Source organism: Oratosquilla oratoria, chromosome 38 (assembly GCF_046742065.1).
Source record: "Oratosquilla oratoria isolate Oo_2021 chromosome 38, ASM4674206v1, whole genome shotgun sequence".
NCBI classification, from domain to species: Eukaryota; Metazoa; Arthropoda; class Malacostraca; order Stomatopoda; family Squillidae; genus Oratosquilla; species Oratosquilla oratoria.
Window position 1 is genome coordinate 39,192,241 of NC_134814.1, and position 5,991 is coordinate 39,198,231.

Genomic DNA, 5,991 nt, shown 5'->3' on the forward strand with positions numbered 1-5,991 from the left:
GTAATTAGTTACTTAACTGGTTAAATAGCTAGTTAAATAGCTAGTAATATAACAAGTAATATAGTTAGATAGTTACATAGGTAAATAATTTATTAGTTACTTAACTGAATTTTTAGATATCTAGTTATATATATGTATGGTTAGATCATTAGATAAGTAGATAGATAGCTAGATTGCTAGTTGTGGATAGATAATTAGATAGCTATTTACATAGCTAGTTAGGTCGCTAGTTCGATAGATAGATTGTTAGATATTTGGTTGATTAAATAGTACGTAAGTTCGTTAGATAGTTAGCTAGTTAGATAATTAGTGATCTTGTTAGATAGTTAGATCGATAATTATATAGATAGATAGATAGATAGATAGATAGATAGATAGATAGATGGATGGATAGTTAGATAACTAGTAAGATAGTTAGATAGTTATATAGTTAGATCATTAGATAATTACTAGTTAGATATATAGGTTATTAGATGATTAGATAGATAGTTAGATAGTTGAAGTGATAGTTACATATACTGTAGTTAGGTAGGTAGTTACATAACAATTTAGATTTTTAGATCGCTAGCTAGATAGTTATATAGCTAGTTAGACAGACGATTACGTATTAAGATAGTTATTGAACGAGACAGAGATATAGATAGTTAGATTGTTAGAGAATTGAATAGTTAGATAATTAGATATTAGTTCTTTAGATAATATGTTGGCTATATAGTTATCTTAGATAGTTTGTTGCTTAGATAGTTAGTTGGTTAAATAGTTAGTTGGTAAAATATTTAGTTGTTAGATAGTTAGATAGTTCGTCGTTTAGATACTTAGATAATTGGTTAGATAGTTAGTTGTTTAAATAGATAAATAAATAGATAGATAAATAATTAGTTAGATAGATAGTTAATTGATTAGATAGTTAATTAGTTAGGTAAATAGTTCGTTAGTTAGATAGATGAATATAAACAGCTGAAGAGATAGATGTGATGAATAGACAGAATAAATGTATAAAGAAATAAATTAAAATCAAACTAAAGAATTAATAGATAAATAAGAACACAAAATATAAGTAAAAATATAAATAAACATAAATGAATAAATGGGCAAACATTTAAAGAAATAAACAAATAGATGAATATTTAGATAAGTGAATTGATATATATATATATATACATACATATATACATACATACACACACACACACACACACACACACACACACACACACACACACACATATATATATATATATATATATATATATATATATATATATATATATATATATATATATATATATCGTATACTTGGGGCGCAGGTTCTCCTTGATACACACTGAGTTAAACACCACAGCATTGTCACAATTATTTATCTTCTTCCTAATATTTTCAATTCTCCTCACTACAGTTCTGACTTTGGGAGGGTGATCGTAAACGAGCTGTCCAAAGTTATCCATTTTAATAACACAATTTGATGTTTCGACTTCAAGGAGTCATTCTCAAAATAATAAATTACAATTCAACACAACACAATTAAACAGGCACAGAACAACTACATTTTCACAGACTGAACAAGGCGACGTCTTTCCATATACATGGAAAGGCTTACAATAGTGTGTGGGCCGTCGACCTGACCCGAGCTGATCATCTCAGAGGAGGGGGAGGGGGAGGGGGAGGGGGAGGGGAGAGGAAGGGGGAGGGGGAGGGGAAGGGGGGCTCGGGGCAGTAGGCAATGTCTTACGAATGGTGATTTTTTATAAGAACCCCTGCACTTGCTCCTTAGTGCTGAAAAATTATTTGTCTGGCAAGTCTGGGACTGTCAAAAAATAATGTGGTGTACAGATTTAACTGTAACTATGGAGACTGCGCGCTGTACCAATGTGCATACATTGGGTTTACGATCTGACCATTTTCAGCGCGAGCATCAATCTTCCCTTGATAGAGCAACCATTGTTAACAATACTGAAGTAGTTACACAAAGTAATGATGTTAGAGAATTAAGAATGCTAAAGGCTATGTATATCAGGGAATGGGCTCCTAGGGTTAATATACAATCTAATGTGGTAACGGCCATTACCTTATTCAATAGCTCCTCAAGATATGTGAGAACTAATCCCACCAATAGTGGGATTATGTCCACCCCTCTCTCATTGCATACTACCCCTCCCCTTCCTCTCCCTCTCCCCCTCCTCTGAGACGATCAGCTCGGGTCAGTTCGACGGCCCACACACTATTGTAAGCCTTTCCATGTATATGGAAAGACGTCTCCTTGTTCAACCTGTGAAAATTCAGTTGTTCTGTGCCTGTTTAATTGTGTTGTGTTGAATTGTAATTTATTATTTTGAGAATGACTCCTTGAAGTCGAAACGTCAAATTGAGTTATTAAAATGGATAACTTTGGGCAGCTCGTTTACGATCACCCACCCAAAGTCAGAACTGTAGTGAGGAGAATTGAAAATATTAGGAAGAAGATAAATAATTGTGACAATGATGTGGTGTTTAACTCAGTGTATATATACACACATATATATATATATATATATATATATATATATATATATATATATATATATATATATATATACAGAGTAGTTAACGAATGGAATAAACTTAGTATCCATGTAGTGATCGCTGAAACAATTGATTGCTGCAATAGAGTTTGTCTAAGGGAGCTGCCTTGGCACTGAATAAGAAGAATAAGAAGAAAGAAATGAAGATGAAGAACCTACGCTAGATGGCGTGTAGCTGCGGCCGAAGCCGTCACCTTTGACCTGTTATGTGCCTAAAGGACTGTTGGGGCAGGTAACAGTCACTGATAGAAATCGGACGGGAGTGCGGGATTCGAACCCACAACTAAGAGTATACGAGACCAGCACCAAAGAACTGGAGCAGTGTTTCTCAGCCCCCCACCCCCACCTCCCCTAGATTCTCAACATTCATGTGGCTCACCCTCATTCTTCTCTCAAGTCCCACCTCGATAAAAATGGTAAAATAATAATAATAGTAATAATAACAATAATAACACTGATGATGATAATAATGGATATGATGATGATAGTGATAATAATAATAATGATAATAATGATAGTAATAATAATAATAGTAATAACAATAATAGTAATAATAATAATGATAATAATAATAATGATAATAATAATAATGATAATAATAATAATAATAATAATAATAATAATAATGATAATAGTAATAATAATAATGATAATAATAATAATGATAATAATAATAATAATAATAATAATAATAATAATAATAATAAAAATAATAATAATGATGATAATGATAATAATGATGATGATGATAATGATGATAATAATAATGATGATGATGATAATGATGATAATAATGATGATGATGATGATGATGATGATGATGATGATGATGATGATGATGATGATGATGATGATGATGATGATGATGATGATGATGATGATGATGATGATGATGATGATGATAATGATAATAATAATAATAATGATAATGATGATAATGATGATAATAATGATGATGATGATGATGATAATGATAATAATAATAATAATAATGATAATAATAATAATAATAATAATAATAATAATAATAATAATAATAATAATAATAATAATAATAATAATAATAATAATAATAATGATAATAATAATAATAATAATAATAATAATAATAATAGTAATAATAATAATAATATGTTGATGAAGAGAAATCCTTATTGTAACGCTGGCAATCCTAATTATATTTCTTCTGCCAGGACAGAATGATGGATTTTTTCCAGATTCCTCACATTATACAGAAATAAGTAATTTGTAACGGCAGTACAAAGCCCCCGTAAATTCTTGTCATGAGCCCCAAGTTAAGGAACACTAAACTTAAGAAATCAGTAGCCAACTCACCTTAAACAATGAAAGCTTTTTGCAGACTGCAGTTCGAAGACTTCAATCCAAGAGGTAAAGCCACATCAGTGGCACACCAACCCCACGTCCTGGACAGAAGTTCCCCCAAATTATTTTCTTGCCTGACCACCTGAAAACGATCTCACATCTACTAAAACAACTGCGTTTTTTTTTCTTTTTTCAAAAAACTTTCTATCGCGTTTTCGCGCAAACACTCCTCTCTCGCGGACTGTAACACAGCTACTGAGGGTGTCTTCGCAGTCAGGGACGGGAAGGGAGGACCAGGCGAAGGACGAGCTGGGCAAGACAGGATGTGATATTGTTATCCTCTATCAAGCTCTTCTACTCGTACATGGTGAGGCAAGTGACGCGACGAGGAGGAGGAGGAGGAGGTGTGGGAGGAGGAGGAGGAGGTGTGGGAGGAGGATGACGAGGCGATGATGATGATGACGACGACAATGATGACGACAACGACGGTGATGACGAAGAGGACGATGACAATGACGATGACGATGACGATGACGACGATGATGATGATGACAATTATGACGATGATGGTGATGATGATGGTGATGATGATGATGATGATGATGATGATGATGATGATGATGATGATGATGATGATGATGATGATGATGATGATGATGATGATGATGATGATGATGATGATGATGATGATGATGATGATGGCGGTGATGATGATGATGATGATGATGATGATGATGATGATGATGATGATGATGATGATGATGATGATGATGATGATGATGATGATGATGATGATGATGATGATGATGATGATGGCGGTGATGATGAAGATGTTGATGATGATAATAATGATGATGATGGTGACGATGACGGTGATGGTGATGATGACGGTGATGATGATGGTGACAATGATGATGATGATGATGATAATGATGGTGATGGTGACGGTGATGGTGATTACGATGATGATGATGATGATGATGACGATTACGGTGATGATGGTGATGGTGACAATGATGATGATGGTGGTGATGATGATGATGATGATGATGATGATGATGATGATGATGATGATGGCGGTGATGATGAGGATGATGGTGATGATGATAGTGATGATGATGACAGTGACGATGATGATGATGACGACGACGACGACGACGATGATGATGATGATGATGATGATGATGATGATGATGATGATGATGATGATGATGATGATGATGATGATGATGATGATGATGATGATGATTCTTTTTTCTCTGGTTTGCGGGACTGGTACCCACCTTGCAAGTGGTCTGGAGCAGTTCATACATGAACGCAAGAGAGACTGTCCTCCACGGTATGATGCCACTCTAGCAGTGACGTCACCTGGAGGAAGCCGAGGTCATCTCAGTTCCAAGGTGAGAGATGGTTACGGGCTATTGATCAGAGTGTATGCCCTTCCTAACCTCTGGGCCGTGACCAGGATTCGAACACTTGCCCGAAATCTCCACGCATTTATGAAACGCACGCTATAAATTGAGTTATGTTGGGCCCCTATGATGATGATGATGATTGATATTGATGATTGATGATGAATGATGATAATGATGATGACGACGGCGAGGACATGGAGTTACATGGACAAACAGCAACAAACCTATTGGTCCTTATATCAAACAGCAACAGACCTATTTGTCTTTATATGGTTGTTCCAGCACTTACACACATATACAAGGAGGTAGCCGAAGTTTATAGGCATAATTCCACTCCCACCTATTTCACCCCCCCCCCATTCCACTCCCACCCACCACCCATCCCTCCCTCACTCCCTCCCTCCCTCTTTTCTTGGCTCCTCCTTTCTGGCCTGTCCATACCAGCGTCAGGCCCTATACACTCCAACTCCAATTTGCACCGATGCTAGAATGCTTGTGGGGTATTTGTACACCACAAGTCCACTACCGAACGTACCTCTTGAATATAGTATGTCCGGAGGACCTTGTGCCTGGCACTTAGCCGGGGTCTCGTCATGACTCTGAGGAGATACAATCTCGTCCTCGTGTTCTCACGGAGGTATCTGACCTCAGGAGGGAAGGAGAGCCTGGCGTCGATCCAGGTGCCCAAGTATTGA

The 5,991-nt window shown here is 35.8% G+C and overlaps 1 protein-coding gene across 1 annotated transcript in view; it reads right to left on the bottom strand.

Moving 5' to 3' along the window:
- Positions 1-4,168, bottom strand: part of LOC143020051 (uncharacterized) — a 13,585-nt gene extending 9,417 nt beyond the window's left edge. Inside the window, exon 1 of the mRNA XM_076176218.1 lies at positions 3,894-4,168. The gene's annotated coding sequence lies outside the window, so the exon portion shown is untranslated. The remainder of the gene's footprint in view (positions 1-3,893) is intronic.
- Positions 4,169-5,991: the final 1,823 nt, after the last annotated feature.